Consider the following 14,659-nt stretch of genomic DNA (forward strand, 5'->3'; position numbering starts at 1 on the left):
TGAATTTACTCCACTAGTTTGTTATAATTATTAATACAAAGATCGAACACTCTGAAAAAAATCATTCAATCCGGCCGGATTCGAATGGGCGTCTTCTTTATACCGTGCCAGACGCTATACGTATAATTTTGCTATGTGTTTGCTATCGTGTCTTTGTATTTGGTTTTTTCAACGACTTTTTAGACGTAGCGCCATCTATGAGAATTCTTAAGTATTTCGTCACCCAGTTACATACGCTTACAGCCACCAGCCCTGGCAAGAGATGTCGCTATTCATTGTATTAAATTTTTATTGAATTGATATTCAATTATTATTTATGTGAAATTACTCCACTAGTTTGTTATAATTATTAATACAAAGATCGAAAAAGATCGAAAGAAATAAGGTTGTAAGGTTGTTGTGTGGTTCGTGTCGTGTATTATATAAAAAAAATAAAAATGGGAAATCGCAATTTCTTACTATAAATTTGGTACTATTACATGCTGTAAGTTTGTAGTGTTATTCTATTTACAATATCACTCACCTATAAAAGCCACCAAGAAACCTGCAGCAATAAATCTATTAAAATACATATTGAATTTCAAAAATAAATTTAAGTTTTTAATAAACTGAAGGTGTAAATTGACTGATAGACTAATGAATACTAAACCAAACCGCGCTATTTGCTTTCGTGTTTACGTCTAATCTACTTAAACAATAAACAACGTTTTTCGCGAAAACTTCTGAAAAACATGATTCATCAGCATTTGGTATTTCATACTGCTGGCATATAATGTATTGTATGTGGGAATGAATAGTGTAAACAAGTCGATTGAACGACTGGAAGTGACTTCGGAAAGTGAATGGTTGTAGTGAATGAATAGACGATGAATTATATAGTTATTAGTGTCGTGAGTTTTTTATAATATGAAGTGACGGGACGAACAAGTCATGCGCCTGATGGTAAGCTACACGCCTGTCCATAACAGTTGCAGTGCCACTCAGAGCTCTAAGTCGCAGAGATCTGAGGGGCACTGCCACTGCGCCCGTCACCTTGAGATATAAGTTGACAAGTCCCATGTGCCTGTAATTGCAGCAGAGTTCGTTCATATCGATTTATACAATCGATTAATCGATTAAACGTTAGATTTAAAAAAAATATGATAGCTAACGCCCGCGCTCGCACGTGCCATTGAGTCACTATTATTATTAAGAGTGAACATATATAACATCAGTATTAACAGAAATCAGCTGTGAGGTGGGGGATGATTGTTAGGAGCGATTGGAGGCCACTCGAGGGGTGTTCACTCCAGTTCATAGTGTACACTATCAAATCAGTTAAAAGATTTTGGAGAGAAGAGAAGAGATATTCCAAAATGGAGAAGATTTTAGGAGAATAACTTTCGGAAGTCTGCCGAAGCATCCCGAAAGCGGCCGAGGCATTCCTTGGACTGCTGGCTCGGTATCCCTAAGCTATAACTGAAATTTCAAACATAGTGACATAAAATTCAAGTATAATTCTATTTGTTGCCTAAAAATCGCCTGCCGAGCCTCCCAGTCATTGGGCGCCGGGCCTAACGGTATAGGGTATTTCAAAGTGATCAAATAAATAAGAATGTTTCCCGTTCTCTGCCTACCCCGATGGGAAAATGGCGTGAAGTATATGTATGTATGTATGTATGTTTCCCGTTCACGCATCTATTTTGCTCTCGACCAATCACGCCTCAGAGCAGCGACATTATTAAATTTGTAAGTAAGGGTTTGAATTTTATCTTTGTGATAAGTTCTTTTTAAAATTTTTTTTTTTTTTTGCTTAACGGATTGGAGTATTCCAGACTTTCTAATATTCCGAAGGAGGAACAGCAAAAGTGGAACTAAATTGTGAAGTTCCTGAGCACACGCTCCGAAATATATCCGACAAAAAATTATATTACTTTTTATTGTAATTTTGTTAAGTACGTAAATTTGTCGATATAACAAAAACATATCAAAGTTTGTTCTTAAGAAAAAAAAATTAAAATTAGAAGCTTGACGTATTTATTTACGTTGAATAGACAAAGAACTGTTTAACGTATTCATTTAATACACCGACGGCGTCATAGCGGTTGACGTTAACGAGAAATTGAACCCTCAGGCGAATCTTTTAAGTTCTGTTCGATTGATTCGCACTCCCGTTACGGTATTACACATTGCTTAACGAAAATAATTCTTTGCAAAACGCCAAACAAATTGTTAGTTATTATGTTTCAAATCCCTATGGCGGCATGTACTTTAATTTGTAAGTTACGTACATTTGTAAATAATACGACAGATGTAGAAATAGTTTTTTTTTAACTTAACAAGTTATTTTTTTTAAAGGATCACTTTTCAAATCTATAGAAAAATTTGTTTAAAATTGGGTAGTTTTGATCGGCTATTACAAATTACAAAATCTTGTTATTTTTTAAATATATATAGATTACATATGCAGCAAGTGTTTCACTGATTTAAGCAGAGACGAACGTATTTGTTGAATTTCCACTCGCTGTCCTCTTAATAAACCCTCCTCGCCGCCTAAACTCATATTGTTAAAAAAAAATATGTAAAACGTATGTAGCGTAAATTCGTATATTGTTTAGAAAATTTAAAAATAAAAAAGAAAGAATTACAATATGATTTTATACTTAACGTGTATTGCACTAAAAAGGGCCCAACTCAGCAAATACTACGGCGGAGCCACATGCTGGTTTTCAGTGGACCCTTTACGAAAGTGGCCGATTTAAAAAAAAAATTACAATTAAAATTAAAAAGAAAATAAAAAAAATGTGGACGCGCATTAAAATAGGTACAACATATAAATAACTTAATTAGATCAGAAAAATAAAATTGTCATATGCCTACAGCGTTTTCAATTAGTTCACTATGTCTTCATGTATTTTATGTTTCTCTTTGCGTTATACAAATAAAAATAACGTATTTAATTAATAACTTTTGTAACTATAGTCAAAAAAAGGGTGGATTACATTAATATTAAACGTAACTGGTTGATGATTTTATCACCTCAGTCAGTCGTAGCCATGGGACCTGTAAAGGGCCCGAAAAAATATTCCACCTCTAAGGATGGCAAACTAAGGGATGAATGGCTTTTGAAGTCGGTTTTTTGTACTCTGTACTGAGATAATTTTGAAAAACAAATATACGCGATTCAGATCCTAAAAATAGATTCATTTCTCGGAGTAGGAAAAATCGAAAGAGAAAAAAAATCCCACCGGAATTGTATAAAACAAAACTAGATAATGGTAGTTTGTGAATGTATTTGCGATTGTGTTAATTGTTTTTATTAATTTTGCAAGGAGGGTGGGAAAATTAAGTAGGTACATGAAAAAATACTCAACGTAAGTGAGTGAGGTTCATGGAGTAGCAAAGGCCTATCGTCACGATTTTGCAGCAGAGCGTTTTGAAAGTAAAACCTTGATATTTCTAATGTCATAGACCGAATTAGCTAACGTTCTGAGCAATGAGGCTAAATAAAAAACTAATATCTGAAGAATATTCCGAATATAATATATACTATTGTGTCAAGTCTCTGACTGTTCTTATAAAAGCAAACGTATATTGAATTCAGCCTCCATAGCAAGAATATGACGAACGATTAAAATATGCAAAACATTGTCGATACTGCCTTTTTGTCGAAGGTGTTAATTATATTAAAAGGGAGATAGCATTCAATATGTTAATTCAGGGTGTCAACACCTCTGCTTGTTGATGGAACATGTAATATGAAGAAACACAATTTATACAGGGTGATATTCAACTAGTTATATACTTTTAAAAATATCGCATTCAAATGTAAGACTAAGAAGTACTCTGAATCAAGATAGAATCTGACACTAGTATTCTTAAGGCAGATTCCCATGAAAAGATTAGATAAGTAGAAATTTGTACACAGTTATCAATTACAATTATTTAAAATACAATCATAAGTTAAAATCTGGAAGGATACACTAGATTTTATACAAAATAAAAATAAATTAGCTGCCAGTTTCCGGTGCCTCTACCACGAGTTTACTGTGACATTTGTCACTAACGACCGCGTAAATTACTTCACAATTTTGTATGGCAACTTATACAGCGCCTCTAGCGGTCACAAGACGAAACAATATTTTGTGTACAAACATTTTACGCGGTCATTAGCGACAACAGTCAGTGTAATCTCATAGTAGAAGTACTGGGCACTTTACACGAGACAAACTAAACATTTTTATATTTTTTTTTAATTTTTCTTTTATATCGATAATGGCCACTAATGCATAACTAAAAAACCATTATTTTTAAATGCAGGCTATAAGTTGTTGCTTTATTGAAAGCAATGCAGTGAGAATGTTCCGGTTTAATTAAAAATAAACCCGGAGTTAAATGTTTTTATTTAACATCCCGTAGTTGAACATTTCGTTCGCAAACAATAATAACAATATGTTAATATATGTTTACAACAAGTAATGATGAACTCCAATCAGTCTTTACGTTATTTACAATGTGTATACAAGTTTAACATTTATAGTTTTAAGAAAATGAATTTAGACAGTTTTTTAGCTTTCAATTTGTTTTTTGTCACATTTCTAGGTAAGTCATACTAAAGAGCAATAATATCGCATCAAGAAGACCTTAGTTATCCAATAAGCGTTCTTCATTTTTTAAATTTGAAAATGGAAAGATCGGTAACCAATGAAAATTAAAATAGCCAATCACGTGTAAACGGACTAAAATATTAATCGATTGGCTTCCTGATTAGTTATTTTCATTGACATTTTATTCCAAATTTGAATAATGCTCATTGATTATGTAGATTATCTATTTATAGAACGTGATAAAGGCAAATATTTATACAATAATTTAGGCAAATTGAATCATGACTAATAGGACACAAGAAGTTAAATGTATTAACGAAAAGTGGAGGGAATTATACTAAGTAAATATCATACAGCTGACATTATTAAGGTTTGTTCAGTCTTGTTTTTAATCAACTTCAAAAAAGCAGGAGGTTGTCAATTCGACTGTTTTTTGTATGTATGTTACGCGATAACTCGGCATTTGTGAACCGATTTTGATTATTATTGTTTTGTTGGAAAGAGGGTACCTCAGTGGTGGCAAACTAAGGGATGAATGACTTTTAAGATCGATTTTTTAGTAATCTGTACTGAAATTATTATGTACAACATATATTTCCAGTGTATCTCTCAAATACGTGGGGTGCACCATAAGTTTCCGGAATGAATAAGAAAAAAATACTATAAATGGTCAGAAATGAATTCATTGTTTCTCAAAATATTGTCCATTAGCGTTAATTAATAAATTTTTCATACGAATGAACTAATTTTGAAAACATTTATGCAACTCCTCCGTGACAATCTCTGAAACATATTTTTCATACTCTTCGTCAGCCTCTTCAGGTGATGAAAATCGTTGACCGCGTAACTGGTTCTTAATTTTTGGAAATAAATAAAAGTCACAAAGTGCCAGGTCGGGACTGTATGCAGGATGGCTCATAAGGTCAACGTTGTTCACCTTCGAAAATTCATTTGTCTGTCTGGCCGTGTGAGAACTGGCATTATCGTGGTGCAAGATGATACGGCGTTTACGGTTGTTTTTACGGAGCTTATCAATAACTTCCGGCAAACAAATGGTCGTGTACCAATAACTATTCACGGTACAACGATCCACCAAAGCAACAGTGGCCACGTGTTCAGTTTTATTAAAAAAAGAAGCAATCATCCGCTTAGAGGCACTTTGCACGCGCGCCACTTTGATTGGTTTCGGCTCATCTCGAAAGACCCATTTGCTCGATTGCTGCTTTGTTTTGGGATCGTAACTATAAATCCATGTTTCGTCACCTGTTACTATCTATGTCCCACACAAAATTTGAAGCCCCTTCGTTGAATCTGGTAAGCATGGCATTGCACCAAGTGACACAATCCGGTTTTAGAGCCTCAGTCAAATTGTGTGGGATCCACCAAGAGCACAGCTTTTTCACACCCAAATATTTGTGTAGTATTGATTGTATTTGACTCAGGCCTATGCCTAAAGATGCCCAAATCTCATGGTATGTCACATGCTTGTCTATTTTGATCATGCGGCGCACAGCATCGATGTTTTTGTTGTTCACAGCAGTGCACGGATGACCATCACGAAATTCCTCACTGAGATTCACACGACCGCGTTTGAATTCTGCAAACCAGCTGTGAATAGTCGTCTTGCATGGTGCTTCATCGCCAATTACAGTTTGAAGCCGAGTGAAGCTCCGCTTAGCTGTTAAATTACACTTAATGTCGTAGAAAATCATACTGCGAAAATTTTCACGAGTTAAATCCATGGTGATGTAGACAACCAATTTCTAAACTGAGGCCACAATGTAAAAACAATTGACAGTCAGATGAAACAAACTGTATTCTACAGCCAAAGAGTTCCATTTTCAATGTTGTTTATGTAAGTGACCAGTTCCGGAAACGTATAATGCGCCCTATGTATTTGAACATAAATCATTGGACATAAAATACTAAGATTCCACCTAATTTAAATAACATAATAATCAAACAAATCCATATTATGTACCTATTTTTAGATGATGAGACGCTGTTCATCTAAAGACTACTTGTAATTATTCTATAATTTTAGACCCGAGAAAAGCAAATTCCTTTGAAGAAATTCATTTGGAAGATACCAACACGTTCTCATGGGCTGGTATATTAATGGTGAATGACAGTACGTATGTCACAGATGAATTAGCGAATATGCCACTTTACAAAACAACTAAACAGGACTTCTTAACTTAACGTAGTTTGATTCTGTTTTGAGTATTGACTAATCAAATTCAATGTTCTCCAGCAGACACGATGTAGAATTTAATATCTAGGACCGTGGTTTGTCAGTTTTCTTTTAAATTACAACGTTGTAACTTAAAACGGGTTTCAAAATTCATAACTTTCGATGAAAAGAGCTCGAATTCCTATAAATTTTACAAGACAAAAAATCCCACTCATTTTGAAAATTACAAATTCATTTTTTTACGATATTAAGCAACGGAACAGGTGTGTCGCTTACCATCAGGCGCACGACTTGTTCATCCCGTCATTTGGTATTATAAAAAATAAAAATAATAAAAAAAAGCTGTTTTCATCCACCATTTTTAAAAATGTATAAAAAAATATTAAAATTTTAATTTTTTTTAATCAAAATTGATAAGGACACCGTATATTTCTAAGACACGTGAAGGCTTAAACCTCTATCTCGAAAAGTTCGTAAATATGGAAAATAAAAGTCACCTTTTTTAATTCTAAATATCATTATTTATGTAGAAAATAAATTAAAGAACGTCAATTATTGGTCAGGATATAAGATGTGGTTTTATTACACCAGGAGTACGATTTTCAGGTCACTTAGAAAAGATAGCGGTGACTGGAATCGTACTGATACATAAGCGAACGGCTCTGGGAAACGCAGATGCCGTCAGCAAAATAGACAAACAAAATATACGGTAAGATATTCCAAACATAAGAATGAAGTTCTTAAGTTTTCGCGATTGTTACACTTTGGAGATGAAACTATTTTTTGCGGATCTAAAATAGCGAATCACTGTAACTTATAACAAACTCGAATTTTTGTCCGAAATAACGTTTGATCGAAGAAATGTATATGTGTTTATTCGATAATCATAACACATTTAAGAGTCAAAGTCAAGGTCAAAGTCAAAGATCATTTATTCCATAGGTAAAATAAATTTACACTTGAAAACATTTACATTACATTACTTTAAGCTACTGCTCATTCACTACGCTCATTTCCCTGAGAAGAACGAGCAAGAAACTCTAGGGTTTGCTCTTTTGAAATAAATTTAAATGCTATGAAATACACTTTGAATCAAATTTGTGTGGATTCTGGAGCCGTGTCGTCTTTCCATATATCTTTATCTAACACGTAGTCTTCAATATGACTTTTTAATCAAAATATTTTTAATGTAGTTTTTAAACTTAGGAAATGATAATCTTAATATATGCTCCGGAATCTTATTGTAAAAACGTATTTAGTTCCCCATAAAAGAGTTGTTTACGTTGGTTAACCGAAATCGTGGCACCATGAGTTTGAATTTATCTCTTAGGTTAATATTATGCATATCTTCTTTCTTATTGAAATTATCTATATTTTACAGGCATATAAAATATTTGAGTAAATGTACTGTGATGCCAGTCATGATACCAGGCTCCTTAAACTTTTCTCTGAGAAAAACCCGAGAGCCTAGAAGGTACACAGAACGAATTGCTCGTTTTTGCAATACATATATGGTTTGAATATCTGCCGCTTTACCCCACATTAGAATCCCGTAGGACATTATGCTATGAAAGTAACTAAAGTAATCTAGTCTAACAGTACTAACATCGGTAAGCTCACGTATTCTGCGGACTGCGTATGCAGCGGAGCTTAATCCGCTGGCCAGGGAAGATATATGTGGAAACCATTGAAGTTTACTATTTATGGTCACTCTCAATAAGACTGCTTTATTAACAAGGTCTAACTTTTATCTGTTTATTCCTATGCTTGGACTAGCCAATTTTACGTTAGGTAATTCAAATTGAACACATTTTGTCTTCCTGGCATTAAGCAATAAATTGTTAGCATTAAACCAATAAACTACCTTAGAGAGGGGATCATTAATATGGTCATAGTTTCTGTCATGTCTGTCTGTTTTAAAAATCAAAGATGTGTCGTCAGCAAACAATACTATTTCGCAATGGTCCTTAACAAAGAATGGCAGATCATTAATATAAATCAGAAATAAGAAAGGTCCAGGTATTGAGACCTGCGGAACACCCGTTTTTACCGGAGAACCCAAAGAAGTCACTCCATTTATGTCTAATTTCTGTATTCTACCGTTGAGATACGACGAGACAAGTTATGACGCCTTGCCATTTACACCGTAATATTCCAGCTTCCTAATAAGAGTAATATGGTCAACGGAATCATATGCCTTTGAGAGGTCACAGAAAACACCAATAGCGTTCTGGGACCTTTCCCAAGCATCAAACACGTGTTTTAGTAACGCTGTCCCCGCATCGCTAGTCGAGCTACTACTAGTAAACCCGTATTGTTCACTATGAAAAATATGATTCCTACCGAAATGGGACAGTAATTGAGTCAGCATAACCTATTCGAATATTTTATTTAAAGCTGGTAAAATTGAAATGGGCCTATAGTTGCTAGGATCAACTTTCCTACCACTTTTGAATAAAGGAATAATAACCTTACTGTATTTCATTAAACCGGGAAAACAACTTTGTCAACGCACCTATTGAAAGCTCCAGCTAAATGGAAATTAGGTCAATAACTGAGTCTATAAGTTTAGTTGATATGCCCCGGAGATCTTCGGTTTTTTTAACATGTATTGATTTAAAAGCTTTTATGATGTCTTGTGGATTAACATAACAGAAATTAAATAAACTGCCACAAATGTTAACATTTTCCTTTAGGAGATCAATAGCAAGAGAAGGGGAGGAATTTAATGATTCTTTAGTGTCCACAGCAATTTCCGAAAAGAACGATTCAAAAGCTTGGGCTACCCTTTCTTTTTGGATTTTGTAAGTTTGCCGTCTAATTCTGAAACTATATTTCTATCGTATTGTTTAACCCTGCCTGACTCTTTATTTGTTATGCTCCAAGTAGTTTTAGATTTATTGATTGTCTAATTTTGTCGCTCTGATACTTAACCTTAGCACTTACACATTTAAATGTTTTTGAATAATTTCTAACATATTCTATAAAATTGGAATTAGTATTATAAATTTTCATAGCATATAGCTCATACAAATGAGACCTACTCTTATGAATACCTACTGTTGCCCAGTCGTTGAATTTAGTTTCTCTAAAGAATGTTAATGTTTTCGATTTAAATACATTATCAAATTCATTTTTAATTAAACCAAATATATGCTATCGTGCTATATAAAGTATGTGGAACCTCCGGTATATGTGGTAGGGAATTTAAACTATTGCCGATATTATTTTGAAATCTAATGATTCGTTCTGTGGTAATCGATCTGCAGAGAAATTGGTCTACCTTCTTGCTCATTTTACAATTAAAAGAAGCCAATTGGCCACTACGGTCTGATCTTAAGCAATTTATTATTGATTTAGACACTGCGTCTCTGGTACAAAAGATATTATCAATAAAAGTAGAAGAGGAGGCAGTGATGCAAGTTGATTCTAAGAAAAGATTAATCAAGTTTAAACTTTTAAATAAATTAATGAATCTTACAAAAGTAGAACAGTTTTCCAACAGGTTTACATTGAAATCTCCACATATTACTACGTTTTGTTTTGGTTGGAAAAATCCGCTTTAAATTATCTTCCATAATTAATTTAAGCTCGTTAAAATTAGCAGAGGGGGGCCTGTATACAAATAAGACGACAAATAGATCCAATTCCACACATGAAATCTCAATAGTTAGTTCAGTAGAAAGATCTGTGATATCCTTACGCTACTTAAATTTTAAGTTACGTTTAATAATAATCATAGATCCGCCTCTACTTAAGTTCTTTCTTATGCACGAACTGACTATTACACAATTTTCTATGATGTTAATTGCTTCGTAGTCTTTCAGCCAGTGTTCTGTAACACAAAATAAGACAAATAAAGTTTCGATACAACCTCAAATAGCTTTGATTGGTACCGCATAACAGTAAAACTGTTAAATCAACCACTTTGGCAAAAATATACTGTGTAATATATATACGGTGTGAAAACACGATTCTTAAAAATTTTCACGACTGAAAAAAAACACAAACTTACATCGAAATTTTACTAGAAAACCGCTGTATTCAATAGGTACTTCACACGAATGATTTTTTTACATTAACTGAACTAAATAGGCCACGTATAGTTTACGTACCAACGTTTTTCCAATGGCTTTAAATTGTATTGTAAAAAATAAATTCTAAAATAAAGCCAGTCGTTGCAAAGGAGCCGCTCGACCCGCGGAGTAGAACCAATTCAGTACCGGATAAATTTGAATTCCATATTCCATATCCATTCTTAATCAATTTAATATAATTTGCACATAGGAAATGAAACTATTTTTCCGGATTTAAATCGCGTTTGTTTTTTCAAACAAACCGACGTTTCGGGCCTTTTACAGGTCCCATGGTCACGGTTGACTGAGGTGGTTTAGTCTTCAACCAGTTATGTCTAATATGCAAACCACCCTATTTTTTTACTATAGTTACAATAGTTATTAATTAAATACTTTATTATTAATTTTACAAAGAAAACATTCCAATTTACGCCACATTAAGTTTTACAAATTATTTTATTGAATGAATTTTTATTAAGTTCAATTTATTATTAATTAATAATAGAAATTAGAATAAACTAAAACATATTAATTAGTACTGCAGTCTTATGTCTGTTTGGGATTTTTCATTAGAGGAAATACTGGATTCCAAACTGGTGGTACGGAGAAACCATCTTCCCTGTTGAAATTAGGATGTTTTTTAATTTCAATGGCCTCTTGCAGCATCCTGGGTAGATAACGGACTTCTTTTGCAAGGACCTGAGGTTTGTCAAACTTTATTGAATGTGTAGGTTTATGATAAACCTACACCATGGATAAATTAATTACTATTGTAACTATAGTGAAAAAATAGATAATCAATATTAGACATAACTGGTTGAAGACTGTACCACCTCAGTCAACCGTGACCATGGGACCTGTAAAGGGCCCGAAACGTCGGTTTGTTTAAAAAAACAAATATACGCGATTCAAATCCGGAAAAATAGTTTAATTTTCTATGTGTAACAATCACGAAAACCTAAGAACTCGACAATTTGCACACTTATGTATTATCCTGGTAGCCAACTCATTCACAAGGAGCCCTACTGCTACTGGAATATTGTGTAGCCTCAGTAATATTACTTGGAGATTGTTAAAAAGATACTGTTGGGTATCGGTGCGCTTGGAAGATAATTTAGTCTGAATTTGACATTGTACACTATAGAAATAAACGGAGAAAGGTTACTTTGGTTACTTCCATAGTATAATGTGGCAGACATACAAACCATATGTGTATTGCAAAAACAGCGTTTCGTTCTGTGTACCGTTTAGGTTCTCGGATTTATCTCAGAGAAAAGTTTAAGGAGACTGGTGATCTTGACTGTGGCATCACAGTACATTTACTAAAATATTTTATATGCCCGTAAAAATATACATAATTTCATTAAGAAAGATCCATAATATTAACCTTAGATTGCGATAGATTTAGGATGTGCCTGCTTTTGTGGCGAAGGAGCTGCACAAGCTGCCCCCCGTCACGTTCGACCACGTCGACGTCACCACGCTACTGAAGGACACCACGTCCCTAAAAGCAAGCATTGCTGAAGTTCGGTGTAAATTGGAGGCCTCGGATAACACCATAATTTACGAGCCCAAATTGTATCAGTTAGTAGCGCAGCTTCTGTAATTAGGTCACCCGAGGCCTGCAACGTGAATACTTGTCGCGGGGCGCAAACCGCATCTTTCGGCAGTTTTGAGTCGGCTCATATAGATGTGTCACCGACCGCTACGGCTGTCACCGCGCGCGTTTCCCCGCGCCCCGCCGCTCGTTTTTCCGCCCCGGTGGAGACGTCACTCGTAAGCATGTTGACCCCTCGTCGTGAATACGACTGTTGCTGCTGCTAGCCAACCCACTGCTCCACAACCACAACCCAGCCAACCAAAGGAGGGGAAGAAGAAAAAGCAGAAACTCATCTCTAGAACTGTTTCGTCAGTACCACCGAGAGGAGTAGACCAGTGCGACGAGGACGGCTTCAAAAAGGTGGAAAAGAAAGAGAATTACACTAGCCGTAACCTCAGTGGCACCGCCCCGACTGGCCCCAACCATCTATTGCGTCCAGCGGTACCGACGATGTTGCTATATGTGACACGATTTCATTACTTCACAAAGTCTGCGGATATTGTGGAGTATATACTGTTGAAAGCCAAAGCTGCCCTGAAGGTCGAGCAGTTGGAGTCCCGCCACAAGGTGAATTTTAATTAATTTGTGGTGAGAGTACCAACTCAACATCTGAAGGAGCACTTTTGGTCGAAGGGTGTCATGTTCCGGTGTTTCCGAGGACGGCTATCGGACACCCACGTTGTGTCACACGTCGCAGTCCGTACGTGTAAATAAATAAATAGTTTTTATCACAGTATTATGTGTGTTAGTCTATAAGGTATGTGTTTTATGGGTCTTTTGTAACCTGAATTTAAATAAATAAATTTAAAAAAAATATAGTAAGTTATAACTCACGGTACCACAATTTCATTTAACCAAGATAAACGACTCTTGTATAGAGAACTGTATACGTTTTTACAATAAGATTCCGGAGCATATATTAAGATTATCATTTCCTAAGTTTAAAATCTGCATTAAAAATATTTTAATTGAAAGATCATTATTACAAAATTTAAGACTACGTGTTAGATAAAGATATACTGAAAGATGACATGGCTGTAGATTCCACACAAATTTGATTCAAAGTGTATTTATACTCCATAGCATTTAAGTTTATTTGAAAAGAATAATTTCCAGAGTTTCTTGCTCGTTCTTCTCAGTGAAGTCAGCATAGTGAACGAACAGTAGCCTAAAAGTGACGTTTTCAAGTGTGAATCGGCCATTCTCACATTCGGTGTTATCAGTCTAATTATCGTAGCAATTTCGATGTTCTTACCCTAATTACCATAGCCATTGTTTTTTCTCGCTTATTATATCCAATAATATTGAAATATCAATAACTTTAACCAATATCAATATGTCTAGATGGCATTGGAATAGACAAAGTAGTTTTCGAGCTAGTAAAACACAAATATTTTATGAGTAATCAGAAAGCTCATACATTGTTTTAAAAATCCGAGCATTTCTGACACAGCTGAATTTTAATATTATTTCAGTGTTATTGGGACTATAAAGCGAAAAAAATGGCTACAGTAATTAGGCTGAGAACACCAAAATAGCTAAGGTAATTAGGCTGAGAACACCGAATGAGAGAATGGCCGAAATTTATTTTACCCATAAAATAAATGATCATTTGACTTTGTTATCGACTAACAGCTCATCAAGCTATACACTTGTTCTCTATATCGCGTCCATTACAACGGAACAAGGTCGGTCGATGAGTAGCTTGATATGCTGCCAAACAATGTCTTTTATTAGCCGTTAATAGACAATAATTAGTATAAATGATTTTTTAAGGGAATCAACAACGGCTATATTCCATCTGAACGACAATACCCGATGGGAATGTCACGTCTGGGACTACATAATCCATCCAGAATACAGACATAGGACGATCAACACACTTGCTTTAATCAAACTTCATATAGAACGACATACACCCACCATACTACGTAAGTTACAGCTTTCTGTTAAGTTAAGAGATATTACCATATGCGAAATGCTGTAAGATGTTATAGTTGGCCTATATTAGAGTCCCACAAGGCCCTCACATTGAGAGGACGTCTACTATAGTTCCCATGCTGCTTGATGCGGATTGGAAACTCCGCACACATAATTAAATTGCTTTACAGGTGTGTGCCGGTTTCAGTTGGGGAATTTGGATTATCAAACAAACTTATTCAAATTGTTTCATGTTTAAATAATGTCACTTAACATAGACATT

This window comes from Hyposmocoma kahamanoa, unplaced genomic scaffold (assembly GCF_003589595.1).
Source record: "Hyposmocoma kahamanoa isolate Upper Pololo Valley unplaced genomic scaffold, ASM358959v1 210, whole genome shotgun sequence".
NCBI lineage: Eukaryota > Metazoa > Arthropoda > Insecta > Lepidoptera > Cosmopterigidae > Hyposmocoma > Hyposmocoma kahamanoa.